Raw genomic sequence first — 15,195 nt, 5'->3', positions numbered from 1 at the left:
GAAGGGTGAGGGCAGTGTGCAATGTGGTTGAAGACCTGCCTTTGTATTGGTGAGACAAACTGGTCCTGCAGCATTTCACCTGCTAACACATTCCTCTTCACATGAAATTCTCCAAAATAAGGCCCTTATTATTTAGAGGGGTCCACCTTACAGATAGATGAATCAGAACATGAGAGAAGAGCTATGAGGCAGCTGCTGCCAACCTGCAGGTGATCTGACATGAACTTGCTTAGTACCCATGGGATACTGATTCCTCAAGTAATCCAGAGAGTATGAGAGGATCACAAATGGCCCACTGAGGAACACTCCTGCATTACCACACTGGGGACAAACCCTCACTGAGCAGCAACAGTCCCTGCTCTGGATTTCTAGTCATCCCTATATGATCCCAGTGGTGTAAAGTTTAACCAGACCTACAATGGAGGGAAGCATCTAGGCTTCCTGATGCTGAAGACCTGGTCAGTGAAATGGACTCAGCACACCCCCTCATACCACTTCTAAAACTAACAGAGAGCACTCTTCATTCAAGAGAGTGGGTTCTGGGCAAAGACGAACAGAAAAGAAATTTGGATCACTGGAACATTATCCCCATTCTTCCCCTACATCTTTTTTGCCATATCCGGGGCATCATTGCACCTTGGGTAATGTCAGGTTTGAATTGGTGGCAACAGAAGCCCCTTCTCAGTTTTGCAAGAGCAGAGGAAGGACTTGTGAGAATACTCACTTGGAACATGAATAGAAACCAGCAAGTTTTCTTCCAGAAAAGAACTGCATACCCAGTTACCCACCCAGAAGCAAATGAGGGGCTCCATTTCAGGAGTATATCTGAGGGAAGAGTAAGCAGATGTTGTCTCTGTTGCAGCACTCTTTTCACTACAGAATTCAGACATTAGCCCTCCCAGGAAATAGGGATTGAGAGACAAAAAAGGGATTATTTCAAGCCCCTCATACACAGGGAAATATCTCACACTTTCTGGAATTTAGGTTTCCTATAGCTCTGGGTTTGTGGGCAAGGAGTGAGGGCAGATGATGCAGCTCTGCTTAATGGTGCAGGCACTGAGTCCTGGATGCTTTGTCCACATCCTCACAGCTTCCCAGGAAGTGAGAGGTGTGACTGAGACTAGACATGAACTTCCTAAAGGAGAGTTTTCTTCCCCAGGTGTCAGACCAGGGTCTTTGAACAGAGACAAGTCAGTTTCCAGACCTTCCTTCAACCTGGGGAGGAGGAGGAGACCCTAGAAAAAGGGTAGGAAGGAGAAGCTTCTTCAACCCCAACTTCCTAATGAACCCTTGGGAACGTGGTACTTTATCTATTTCTCTCAGGGCCTTGTTAGCAGGGGCCTATACTATAATGATACTATAATGATTCTGGAAGAGGTAGCTTAGGAGTTATCTCATGTTAGGATTCCTGGGATGTTCTCTACCAATATAATTCTCTAAGTCAGTTCCTTAGAAATTGAGAGCCCTGGTGAAGGTCACAGACAATGAACTGAAGATGTGGGAAGGTTGAAGGGTGTTTCTGCAACTCCTATTGCCATAATAATTACTTATCCCTCTCACATTCTCTGAGAGAGTATTCTCTCTTCTACCAAGGAAAGTGTGGTGTTAGCATGGACAATACTGTAGACAGACAGACATTTCTGGTATTTAGTAGTTTGATTTGGGGCAAGTTGCTGAACCCTTTTGGGCCTCAATTTCTTATCTGTGACATGGGCATACCCTCTGCCATGGATCATGAGCAGATTGCTATGAGCATTAAATGAAGTAAGATTTACTAAGCTGCTAGTAGAGATTTGACAATGTATCAACCCAACCATGAATTGATAATATAAATGGGAACCTGTTATGTACATGGTTATATAACTAAGAACTTTGCAGATCTGACATCTCTTTCAATCCTCACAATTCTATGAAGTAGGTTATAGCAGACACATTGGAGGTCCTAACTGGCATATGCTTAGGCTATCTTTTTATTTCATCCATGATGGGTGGACACTTCCCTATAAGCTTCTGATCATTGCAAGCCCACAGTGTAGCCTCTTCCCTGGGATCATCTGATGCCATGAACAATGGAGGAGTTAATTCCACCTGAACACATATGGGGCTTAGAAATGCAGAGTCAACTTGACATTGGGACATGGGAGAGAATGATAAATGCTGCCTACTTCTTCACACAATTCCTGGAGACACTCTGTATGTTCTTGCAAAATTAAGTCTCTGTTGTATGTAGCAAGGATTTTGGCAATGTGTCCCTCAGTAAAGCACTGGTATTTTTTTCTCTGTCTTCCTGCTTCATAATTCAGTCTTATATCCTGGAACCATCTCTCAAATCAATAACCACAGCCTTGGTCCCTGAGATGACTTCCTAACACACACACACACACACACACACACACACACACACTCACACACATTCTTGACAATTTTGTCATAAGTTCTGCTTTGGCAGGAAGCCAACTAAGGGAGTACTGGGAATAATCTAGAAAGTATATCCTTGAGATGAAATTCCAGAACCTATTAACCAGGGTTGGAGAAGGTGGACTTGGTGACAATACTCAGCATGTGATAGTAACATCACAATCACTAAAACTCACTGGTGGCAGGTAGAGCTGAAGTACAGGTGAAAATGATATGCTGATATATAAGCTCTAGTGTATTAACAACAGCAAAAATCAAAACTGTGGAATTTTAAGAATAGGGATGGAACATTGGAAGAAATGGAATAATTGGGCCAGGTTAACCAACATCAACTCAGGATATATAATAAAATCCAGAAGCCTTCCAATGTAAAATTTGGTAAGATATGACTATTCTGCAGTAACTGCACATGATGTTGAAAATCAGGCCTAGGATTCAATTATAAGTCAACAGTGCTTCAAGGGAGGCTGAGGGTATAGCTTAGGCTGATCTCCTATACCCTGGTAGGGAAGAAGTGAGACTCTGAGTCCTGGGATAGGCATGTCTGAGTGAATAAGCATGAGAATTTAGCATTCTCAGACTGCCCTAAACCCACTCCCTGAAGTCAGAGCACCCTCCCCTTTGCTAGAGGACAGCAAGTTCCTTTTGTCAGAAGGCCAGGCAAATGTTTACTATGGAGCATATCTCTCACAAGGTTATTCTTGTCATCCTCAAGAACTTCATCCACTTACCTCTGCCTCTAAAGTAATTCAGAATAATGGACCATAACAATATCCAACCTAGACCCTGGACTCTTCTTGATAAGAGTTAAGAGGGAGATTTTGCAGTTAGAGATCTTGAGATGGGGATATTATCTGAATCAGCCAAGTGTTGCCTAATTTCATCACATGTATTCTTAGAAGAGAGAAGAATTGGGTATTTGACTACAGATGAGGAGAATGCAATGTGGTGTTAGAAGTGGAAATTGGAGTGATGTGGTCAGTAGTCAAGGAATGCCAGCAGTCACTAGAAGCAGAAGGAGGCAAGGAATAAATTCTCCCTGAAGTCTCCAGGAAGAGAACACAGAATTGATCATAAATCATTACAGATGTGTTAGAAATAAAATAAAATATATCTCTAGCAAATCCAAGGAAGGAAAAAAAACAAAGATATACAAAATTATTATGGTTTCCCCATTGCAAACACCTTTCACTAGACTCCCATCACTCTTGAGTTGTACACATCACAGTTTTCATCTCAATTAACATCTTGCACTGTCATTTCGCTATAGAACACACCTCCCCTCCACTCTGGTTCACAGAGGGATTTATGCCTGATTCAGCTTTGCATTTTCAGTGCCTGCCATAGTAGGTTATATAGAGTAGATGCTTGATATTTCTGAAATAAATGAGTGAGTGAACTTTAAACCTAAAATCATATGATCAACAAGATCCATGAAAGATGGCATTAGATCGGGCTTTAGAAGTTGGAAGTTTTTTCTGAATGAGCTGGAGTTTATATGATGGTAAGAGATTTGTATGTGCTCAGGCACAGATATACTGCTGTAGGAAATTCAACTCCCTTTTCTAGATGGGGTCATTTCTTAAGAATCATTTGAGAACAGTTAAATTTATCCATCCATATGACATTTTCCTTTTCATAAAATAGCCCCAAATATTTGGCAAATAAAAGGAAGGCCCTGTGAATAAAATAGAAAATTTTATTAGGCAAGAAAATCACACATCAGAAAGCAGTTTATAACCCTTACTCTGTAGAGGTAAAATTTTTCATTACCAAGATTCTGGGACAAGCACCGTCTATGTACCTAAGATTATGGTGATGACCTTAAGTGAAAGGTCCTCTTAGATTAAAATTCCTAGGTGTCCATCATGAGCTTCAGGCCATGCTTACAGAGCATTCATGGCCCCCTGCTTTGACATTCCAGAAAAACACTTTGCCATCTGATGTGACTATCTGATATAGTGCCCTGAGATAGGCACTTTCTCTCTTTTGATGTGTTTCCCTGAGCAAGTCTCTCACTACAGAAAACCCTATAAAATAAGAGGTTTGATTCATTCAGGAATAACTTGGTGCCTCAAGTTGCTATAGAGTACTCACCTTGTTACAGGTACAAAAGTCCACAAGTTTTCTGCAGAAGGAAAAGGAAGAATCTGGGGCACTCTTCAGGTCCTAGCCCCAGAGAACAAAGAAGGACAATATGCAGAAAAATAAAAAATAGATGAGTCATCTTGTCCTGGAGCTCCATCCACTGCAATGTTATGCTATGGGGAAGTCAGAAATTAGCTTTCCCATGAGGGAGAGGGAGTCTGGGGAGTCACAAAACCTATAAACAACCTAAGCATCTAGTGAACCCAGTAATGATGCTTTGTGACTTTGTGATGCTTTTGATTTTTCTTAAAAAGATTTTTACATAATTCCCTACTCCACCCCTGATATTAGTTCCATGGGGTAAATAGATTGCTATTGATTCCATTTATCAAACAAGGATAAGGAAGCTCAGAGAGTTTATTCATCTTTCCAAATGAACCCATGGAGTTAATGATTGTGGTAAAGCCATACCAGAGTCTGCAGAACAAATGGTTTGTTTTCCCAGATTTCTGGTCAGAGTGAGAGCTCTTAGACAACTCCCACGTTTGCCTTGACCTGGAGGTGAGAAGGAGGTAAAAGAAATAGGCAAAATTTAACTGCTTTCTCCAAACATGATTTCCTATTTAGTCCTCAGAAATGCAGTGCTTTCCCTCTCAAAACCCTGTTAGTGGGGGCTGCTGGAATTCCATTTTGTGAGGGTAGGGGGATCACAATGACTTTGGAAGTGTTAGTGGAAGAGCTGAATTGAGTTAAGAGTGTTCTAGGGCCAATAGCAATGACACCCCATACTACGATTTTCTAGGCCTAATTAGAAATTGTGGGTCCTGTGATGAGATTAATGGGCAGAAAATGTGGAGAGGTTGTCTGGCTCTCCTTCAGTGTTCTGCTTCATTTCAACCTTTGTTTTCCACCAGATGGTGAGCTTGCATTTCCCTAGCCAGAGGACCTCATCTCTCGCTCGTATTTACCCAGGGCAGCCTGGGGCAATATGAAGTACACTGATGTGATTGGTCTATTTGTTAATCATGACTTAGCTGACTTAGGACCAGCTGCTGAACTTTGTAGTCATCAGTTTCCTCATCTGTGAAAGTAGAATAATATTTCCAACCACCTGGTTTGGTCTGAGAATTATATAAAATGACCTATGTAAGGTAATTATTAATAATGATCAAACAGCCATAGTTACTTTATTTTTGTGCATTTTCTCAGCTAATCTTCCTGAAATGTCTTTGATGAAGAATGATTATTTGCTGTACTTCACAGAGGAGGAAACTGGGACTCAAAGACAGTAACTTGCTTGATGTTATGCAGTCAGGAAGAGGCAAAAATGGAACTCAAACACAAACATGATTTTAACAACATTTCCACAAGGTTTTCTCTTCCCTCTTCTTCCAACAGCTTCAAAAGCAATTGAGGACCATAATCCCAACACTAAGTCTCTATCTCTGTCCTCAAGACTCTCACGTTGGTGCCAGGCCTCTGCAGCTTCTTTATGATGCAGTCCTGGATATCTCTGCTACAGAATGCTTGCCTATTGGGAAAGGGTTAGTGGCCACTTCATATGCTTGCCATTAGATCTGTCAAAGCACCTGGTACCTGTTAGGCAATGGACCAGTCTGGTGCCACATCCAAGGCATTCTCACTTTCGTAAGCCCAGAACTCAGTTCTGAATTCCAACTCAAGTAAAAACTACCACCACCCAAGGTGTAACTTTCTGTTTACTAGGTGTCTCGTGACCATTAGAACATATTTATTTTAAATACAAGGAATAAATACAGTTCATGTTTGAGCAAAAGTGGAGAAATGAACCAAAACAACATAATAGAGGGCCTGTCAATAATATGTGGAAATTTGAAAAATGACATGGGTACCCTTCAGTGCAGTAGGAAACAGGCATCTAGGGAAACAGTCCTAGGGCATTTGAGGATCCATGGAGGAAAAGATGAAACTCTCTTTCTCATTGCACATTCAATGCACAGAGTCCAGATTAAGGTAATTGAGATATTTACATTGCAGAGTAACAATGTAAAATCTTAAATATATTTTAAAATATAATAAATTTGAAAGCATGATATATTATTAAATATATTCTGTGGAGTATTCTTATGGTTCTTAGGAGGTAAATACTTCTTAAAGAAGTCCCCAAAGCATTAATTTTATTTAAAAAAGACTGAGAAATTAGCTTTAACTAAAATTTCAAACTGTTAAATAAGTAAAACATTAAGCCATGGATTAAAAATTATTTCATAACATATACATATTCTAAACTACACAAATCATATTAAAACTTTTTCAACCAACAAGAAAAATATAAAGACAATAGAAAACAGGCAAAGCATATAAAGAGAAATCTCACAGAAGGGGAAACAACAATGGCTAATGAACTCAGAAAAGAAAGCTCAGAATTATTGGTAATTCACAATATGCAGGGTAAATTCATAATGTAGATACCATTTGACACTTATTATGTTGAGTTGAATGAAGAAATGAGATAATATCATCTTTTAATAAGAACAGAGAGCAATAAAAACTCTGGCACACTGCTATTGATACCATCAAATTTTATTACAATTTCTCTCTGATTATTTTTGTTTGATTGAACACACATTTTCCCATTCATTTTTTATTGAATTTCATAAATACAACACTAATACTGGTGAAACAATATTGCATAGGCAATAGTACTCTCAGCTTGATAATTATATGACTTTACCTTGGAATTCAGACAAACTTGGCAGCACGGTGAAAGTCCCAGGTAGTTCAACATATGTGAGGGGCACATTGGAAAATATTTTTTTCTTTAAACCTGAGTTGTATTAATTCCCTTCCTACTTAGAGACCTTAGAGGAGTTCTTGAATGTGTGCATCAGGAGATGTGTGTAAGAGTATTTACAGAAGCAGGGTATCTTCAAACTGAAAAGAAATGACACATGGAACACTGATGACTTGCAATACAATGCAGCCATGGATACAAATAAAAAACAGCTATAGGCACTGGTATAGAGAACCATACAAACAATATTGAGTGAAATAAGCACTCCAAATGTGAATGACTAGTGACTTACCCCTCTTATATATGCCATTTTTACAGGATTTATCACTGAAGCTCTTTTTGTTGAATCCAGCATGTTAGGAGGTGGACCAAAGAGGAATGGCACCAGAAGACAATATTTTTCTGGTGTTCTACCTGCTGTCACTGAACACAGGCATATGAACTTGGTCTGCCCTCTCCCAGCAGTTCTATCATCCCCATGCATTCTGACTCTGGTGGGATCCAGTGCTGCCAGATTTGTTTAAATTCCAAGATGAAGCAATTTTGATTCTAAAATTAACAGCACCACTGCATGTGGACTATTATTATGCCTGCATTATTTTGTGTTTATGAAATGTATTAAAAATAAGATGCATGGGGCCAAGTATTATTAGTCAAATAGAAAAATAATCAGAAAAACAGACATAGAATATTTTAGCACTATGGGGACCTGAAGTGTGGGCATTGTTACAACCTCATACTCTTAAATAAAATCCACATCCCTATAAACTATATCATCATCATCATCATCATCATTGTCATCATTATCATCCTCATATGTACTGATATGGATTAAATTGTCTAAAAATACAAAGAAATTTGCTTCCCTTCACCACATGATTTTTATTACAGGAGGGCTCTGAATTTGCCATGTTTACCAAATAAATGCCCTTTTCCTTTTCTTTCATAGTTAACTGCATTAAATACCTCTGTTAACAAACAAGCAACCATTTATTGGCACTTGTATTCTTGAGAACTGCCACACTGACTGGAGTGATTTCAAATATCAGTGTAGTTTTAATTTGCGTTTCTCTAATTGGTAGAGATGGTGAACATTTTTCATATATTTTTGACCATTCATATTTCTTTGAGAAGTATCTGTTCAATATTTTTTTTGCTCATTCATTGAGTAGGTTATTTGTTTTTTGTGCTACTTTTTGAGTCAGAATGGCAAATATTAAGTATACAAGTAATAATAAATGTTGGCAAGGATATGGGGACAAAGGAACACTCACACATTGCTGGTGGGACTGCAAATTGGTGCAACCACTCTGAGAGCAGTATGGAGATTCCTCAAAAGACTAGGAATGGAACCACCATTTGACCCAGTAATCCTTTTTCTCAGTATATATCTATTATGGTTTGGATATAATAGTTTGAGGTGTCCCCTAAAAGCTCACAAAAAAGACAATGCAGGAAGGTTCAGAGGAGAAATGATTGGGCAGTAAGGATCTGAACTATATCAGTGAATTAACCCCTTGTGGGATTAATTGAAGTGGTAGGGTGTGAATAGAGGAGGTGGGAATTGAGGCATGGCTATATTTTGTATCTGGAGAGTGGAGTCTCTCTCTTTCGCTCTGTCTTTGTTTCCTGATGATGCAAGATGCTGTCCCTTGCTATGCTCTTCCACCATAATCTTCTGCATGGAATGAAGCCAACCTTCTATGAACTAAGAACTTTGAAACTGAACCCTCAAACAAATCTTTTCTACTCTATAATTGTGCAGGTCAGATCATTTAGTCACAGGAATTAAAATACTGACTAAAACAATATCCAAAGAATAACATGACAGTGGTGCTGTCACATTAATGTTTAAATGAATAACAGCTGTAGGCACTGGTGTAGAGATATACTTAATAGCTAAGCTTTGGAACCAAGACAGGTGTCCTTCAACAGATAAATGGATAAAGAAAATGTGGTATTATATACTCAATGTGATTTTACTCAGTGATAAAAAAGAATGACTTTATAACTTATGCAAGTAAATGAATGAATCTGGAGACTCTCATGCTTAGAGAAATAAGCCAGTCCCAAAAATCCAAAGGTTGAATATTTTTGCTGATATGTGGAAGCTAATGCACAATTAAGGGGGATGAAGTGGAGAACAGAAGTTCAGTAGATTAAACCAAAAGTTATGAAGGGACAGGAGGAGAAATAGAAAAAAGAAAGTCATTGGAATAAATCAGAAATGATTTACCTATGCTCTTAAATGACTATATCATAGTGAATTCCACAATTGTGTACATATAAAAAAATATATTTCTAATTAGAATAAGATATATTCCATGCTTGTATAATTTTATTAAAATTAATTCTATACTCATGTATAACTAAAAAGAATCAATAAAATAATAAAAACCCAAGCTGCCAGTCAGAACTTCCTTAAAAAAAGATACAGAAAATATGAAATATATATGTAGGGGATATGAAGATTATGTGTCTTCATTTCTCTTAAATAAAATATAAGTAATTAAGTCATTTTGTTTTGTCATGAAGTTACAGTTATCTAATCTTGTGAATGTGAACTATTAGTGGATGAGACTATGTCCTTGAAGAAATTAGAGGGTAGAAACTTCTCAGGATATAGGACAAAAATCAGAGATACAAAGACATAGTTGCATTGTTATTGTTAATAGTGAAATATTGGGAATTAAATGTTCATTGGTTAAGTAAATTGTAGCACAAGAAAATTATAGCATACCAGAAAATCATAACATTTTGAAGAATAGTACATTAAATGATGCTCAAATATAAACATCAGTTTTTAAGAAAGCTGAAAATAAAATTTTACTCAATGTCTTGTATTTTCATGAACAAAATAAAATATTAAAATGTATGTGTGTGAAAGTGAGTACATTTGCAAACACTCATGGCATCCAGAAACATAGTGATCAGGGCTAACTTGTTAACACTGACTTCTTCATGAAGCAGTAAACTTCATGTATGCAGGGACCTTGTACGGTTTTGGTCATGTCTTGACTAGCACATTGCCTACCTGAATTAATGGTTGCTCTATAACTGAATGGTACACTCCCATCTGCATTAGAGGTGAGGCAGCTAAGAAGCTGGTTTAGCTGCTCAGTGGAAGAATGTACTAATGGTGGCTGAACTCCACTGGAGCCCGCTCTATTTAAACAAAGTTATATCCTCATGCCAGTTGCCTACATGCTCCCACTTCCACTCCCACTCCCAGTTCTTATAAATGTAAACAGTGTCTGTGTGGGTAGGGTGGCTCTCTACTGAAAAGCTTGCCATTGTGTATCCAGTCTAGTGAGGCTCATCCTGGGCTTCTTTCTGTGTGGGATAGGGAGGAACAGGGGATCCCTCTTTTTCGCTACTTTTTATTTGTAAATTTTTCCACCCTAAATCTTGTGGTTCTATTAGTTTGTGTTTGTACACATGCACACACATATATTTTTGTATAAAAGGAGGACACAATACACTTTTACTCATACTTCTTGAGGTCCCTGTGGGTTCTTCACATAGAAATATCCACACACAGGGATGAAAGTCCACAGAATAGTGTCTAGGATGGAGATAATTGAGGGTCACCAGCATGCTTTTTCCTTCAGATTGCTGTGACAGTATAAAGGAATGTCACCTGACCCAGACCCCAGAGCTTATGGAGGGTTTTCAAGAAGACAGAAGACCTGCAATTTGTCCTCCCAGATTAAGCTTTCCAGATTACCAGTTTGTGAAAAATGGAAACCTCTAGGGAAAAAAAAGCCTTTGGTAAGCCACTGGAAGGAAATACATATGATGGGTTCTGTTTGGTTTCTCTGACCTAGAGGTCCTCTTCAAAAGACAGCTGTCAACAGAAATCTCAACTCATCCTAATTCTCTACCAATCCCTCTTGGGCTGTGACAGCTTTAAGCCAGTGGTAATCTTTATTAATGAACAAGGAGTTTTTAAAAATTATTTTTGTTACATAAATTTACTTTCAGGATTTAGTAAAAGTAAGGTGGTCCTGCTCTAAACCCCATGGTGTTAGAGGTATGAGGCTGGAAAACATCTAGAACAAGATGGTGCAGGGTCCATATTGTACCATGAGAGCAGAGAAAAAGGGAAGACATTTGTTTGAGACAGAAGAGAAGCTGGATTTGAGGATGGTAATGTGATGTGAGATGACCTTGAGAGATATTTGCAAGGACTCTACTCCAAGAATGAAGTAGGAGCACATCTCATCCCAGACTCCACCTTCCTGTTCTCCCCATGTTGCAGGCAATGCTAAAGTGTCTCAAGTCACTTCCTTTTTAAAATGCCAGCCTGGAGTAAACCATAAATCCTAATTCTCATCTCTGTTTCCAACACTGCATGACTTCCTATAGTGTAAGACTTTTAAGACTAATTTTAACTGTATAAAATGCTGGGAATAAGATTGCTGATTCTTAATGAGTGTTCAAAAATACATATGAAATAAATGAGTGAATTTTTCTGTATTCATGAAGGTTGTACTTGGAAACAATAAGAAAGTTCAAATCAAAGGTACTGAGCATCATTATCTGTTTGGCAAAGGCCCCCAAGATGGAACTAATTTCTGAAGCCTCCAAGGGGTAAAAATGTAGAGGAGAAAAATTCCAATGCAGAAATGATGTCAGCAAAGTTGTTTGTCCCTATGTCCATCAATCCTTTGTAAGCTCTCCTTCTGTGGAGTCCACTGGGCTAGCATGACTGTCCCTTCATTGCCCATGAAGGTCCTGTTAATTCTTCTTAACTAGGTGAGTGCCTTCCCAGACCCCTCACTGCACGTTCACAAGTAGGCTTTTATGAAAGCAAAGTTCTCTGTGCCCTGGAATGGCTTTTCCTTCCCTTTCAAGAACTCCAGTGGGACTTGGGTATTTGTGAGAGGGCAGAGGGAGGAAGAGTCAGTGAAGACTAAGTTTTTGAGCCACACTAACAGGGAGGATGGCAAGACTTTTGCCAAAATTGTTCAATAAAGAGCAGATGGAGTGGAAAGAGGACAGTTAGCTTTGGAGAGACTGAGTCAGAGACTATTATAAGAACATGTCCATGCAGAAAGGCCAGACCCATAGATGGCAACTGACCACTTATGGACCTTATTCATCTGGATGTGTCCTCTTATGCTTTTTGCCCTGGGGGACTCTTTGACTCAAGCCATTTTCTATGTGAATTAAGTTCCAGGTGAGTGAATTAAATAGCTACCACTCCAGCTGATATTGAGATGAGTCACCATGTATTTTGTTGGGGTGGCCACTTTGGGGCTAAGTCATGGCCCCCACACATGATTATCATTCATGTCTCTGTAACTGTGGTTTTATCTGGCAGATCCATTATACTACATGGGTTACATGATGAGTAATTAGATCCAGCAGAATGAAGAGCAAGAAGCAAAGTGGTGGTAGAATTGGAAGTAGAATGGAATTTGGGGTCTGATTCTCTGCTATTCAAGATTCCATCTGGGTGGGGTTAGCTAGGTATCCAGTGAGGTAACTCAACTACTATGTGTCCACTCAGTCACCTAGGAGCTTAAACCTCAAAACTTTCACTCTTCTCAAAGTTCATTTTACAGTCTTCTTATTTAGTAAAATGTAACTACTTCGGACCCCAAATTTCCTAGGTTCTTTATGAAGAAATGCAAAACAATCTTCTAATTTAGGAAATCTAAAAGACTCCAATTCAGAGCTCCAAATATCTTCAAAGATGTGTCTTCATGCAGTTTGACTGATTGCCATTGCACTTTTACCTTTCTCTGATGAGTTAAGGTGTAATTTCATGGCTTCACAAGTTAATCTTTTAATAGTCTGGTCCACAGTAGTTGTCTCACTATTGCCATCACTCACAATCAGTCCTCTGTCTCTGTGAGATCCATATCCATGGAGTCAACTCATCATGGATAAAAATTATTTGGAAAAATATTGCATCTGTGCTGAACACGTACAGAATTTTTCCTTGTCATTATCTAAACTAAACAGTATTATTTATATAACTTTTACATTGTATTAGGTAATATATGTGTATGTGTGTGTGTGTATATATATTATATATATATGTATAATATATATATAATCTAGAGATGATGTAAGTATGTGGGAGAATGTGCATGCAAAACTATCCTACTTTTGTATGGGTCTTGAGAATCTGCCAGTTTTGATATTCAAGGAGTCCTGGAACAAACTCTTGTGGTTACCAAGAGATGAGTATATGATGGCATGCACATGTAGAGTTTGTGGGGATGCAGGTTATGGGGAACATCTCTACCCCCTCTCCCAAAGCTTCCCTTTCATCCTCTGGGAACTTGTGCACCCCCAACTTACATCATGCCACATCTGCAGACTTGTGGTTTCTTTCTTGGTACTTTGGCCTCAGGAAAATTTTCTAACTTTCCAATGTCACCTTTGTTCCTCTTTTTATCAGTTCATCTGTCTCTGTTTGTGTAGGTTCAGATGCTCTGTTCTTGCTGATGTAGAGTCAGATTTATCAAGTCTTTTCTTATTACATCTCAATCTTTAATTTTCTCCTCCTTAAACAGTGTGTCCTTACTCTCCTGGACATTGCCACAATTGGTGATTGTAATAAAGATCTAATTATCCTTTTACCACCATTGGTACCCTGCAACTTTGCTCCAACTACTGCAGGTGGAAGAGTCATGGATGCGGGAGTCTCAGAAAATATTTCACCTGTGACCAAGTTTGTCCTGCTGGACCTAACAGAGACTCTAGCTCCACCACCAACTCTAGAACTCCCCAGTTCCCCAGCTCCTCTTTGCACCTTCCTTCTTGCTTATGTAGCTACTATTCATGGTAATTTTATATCTTTGCCATCATCTTTATGAATCCCAAACTCCACATGCCCATATATTTCTTCTTGGGAAACTTGACTCTACTAGATGTCGGAAGCATGAATATCACCGTTCTTGCCACTTTGAGGCATTTCATGTCCAATAACATGACCATTCACTGTAAGTCATGCCCTTCTTCTACCTCCTGGCTGGGATGGACTGCTTTCTGCTGATGGTCATGGCCTATGACCACTATCTGGCCATTTGCCAGTCTCTCAACTACAACCCCCCATATGAGTTGTGAATGCAAAAAATCTTGGCAGGCATATCATGTGTCTCTTCCTTCACCAATGCACTAATGCAAAATATTGCATTGACTACTCTTAAATTCTGTGACCCCAATGTGATCAGTCACTTCTACTGCACCCTCCCCCAGGTCTTCCAACTTTCCTGCTCCAGTACCCAACAATGAGCAGTTCCTTTTTGCAGCAGCAGCCTTCATGGGCATGGCCTTCTTGGTCTTCATTATATTGTCCTATGCCAACATGGTGACTGCTGTGCTATGAATCATTCTTCTGAGGGCAGGTATAAGGTCTCCTCCACATGAGGCTCCCGCCTCACTGTAATGGGCATCTTCTACCAGATAGGCATCTTCAGCTACATAAGACTTGATTCTTTGGATGCTTTGGACAAAGACAAGGGCATTGGCATCCTCAACACTGTCATCAGCCCCATAGTGAACCCACTCATCTACAGCCTCAGGATCCCTTATGTGAGAGGTGCCCTGTGGAGGGTGCTCATGGGGAAGTTGCTCCCCAGGTGAGATGTCCTGCCTCTGGTTTTAACAAATGTCATGGCTCTACTTAAGCTTCTGAGAAGTCTTGTGATTAGTGGCAATAGAGTGTGGGTGTGATGGAATGGGGTCAGAGACCAGATAAGGAGGAAAAGTAAAATAACAATGAAGAGAGTCATCATTTACATCTCAACTACCATGTGCCTGCCAGCCTGCCACTGTTCCAAGGGAGTGGACTCTCTTAGCTCATTCAGTTCCCATAACATTTTGAGGTAGATACAGATTTACAAATAGTGTATTTTAAAACTAAACCTCAAAAGGTATGAATAATTTGCTAAAAGTCA

At 39.2% G+C, this 15,195-nt stretch overlaps 1 pseudogene; it reads left to right on the top strand.

Moving 5' to 3' along the window:
- Positions 1 to 13,926: 13,926 nt before the first annotated feature.
- On the top strand, positions 13,927 to 14,881 carry LOC124973008 (putative olfactory receptor 3A4; annotated as a pseudogene).
- The last annotated feature ends 314 nt before the right edge of the window (positions 14,882 to 15,195 follow it).

Source organism: Sciurus carolinensis, chromosome Y (genome assembly GCF_902686445.1).
Source record: "Sciurus carolinensis chromosome Y, mSciCar1.2, whole genome shotgun sequence".
Lineage (NCBI taxonomy): Eukaryota > Metazoa > Chordata > Mammalia > Rodentia > Sciuridae > Sciurus > Sciurus carolinensis.
The sequence above is the reverse complement of the archived record's forward strand: the minus strand, read 5'-3'. Positions and strand labels throughout refer to the sequence as shown.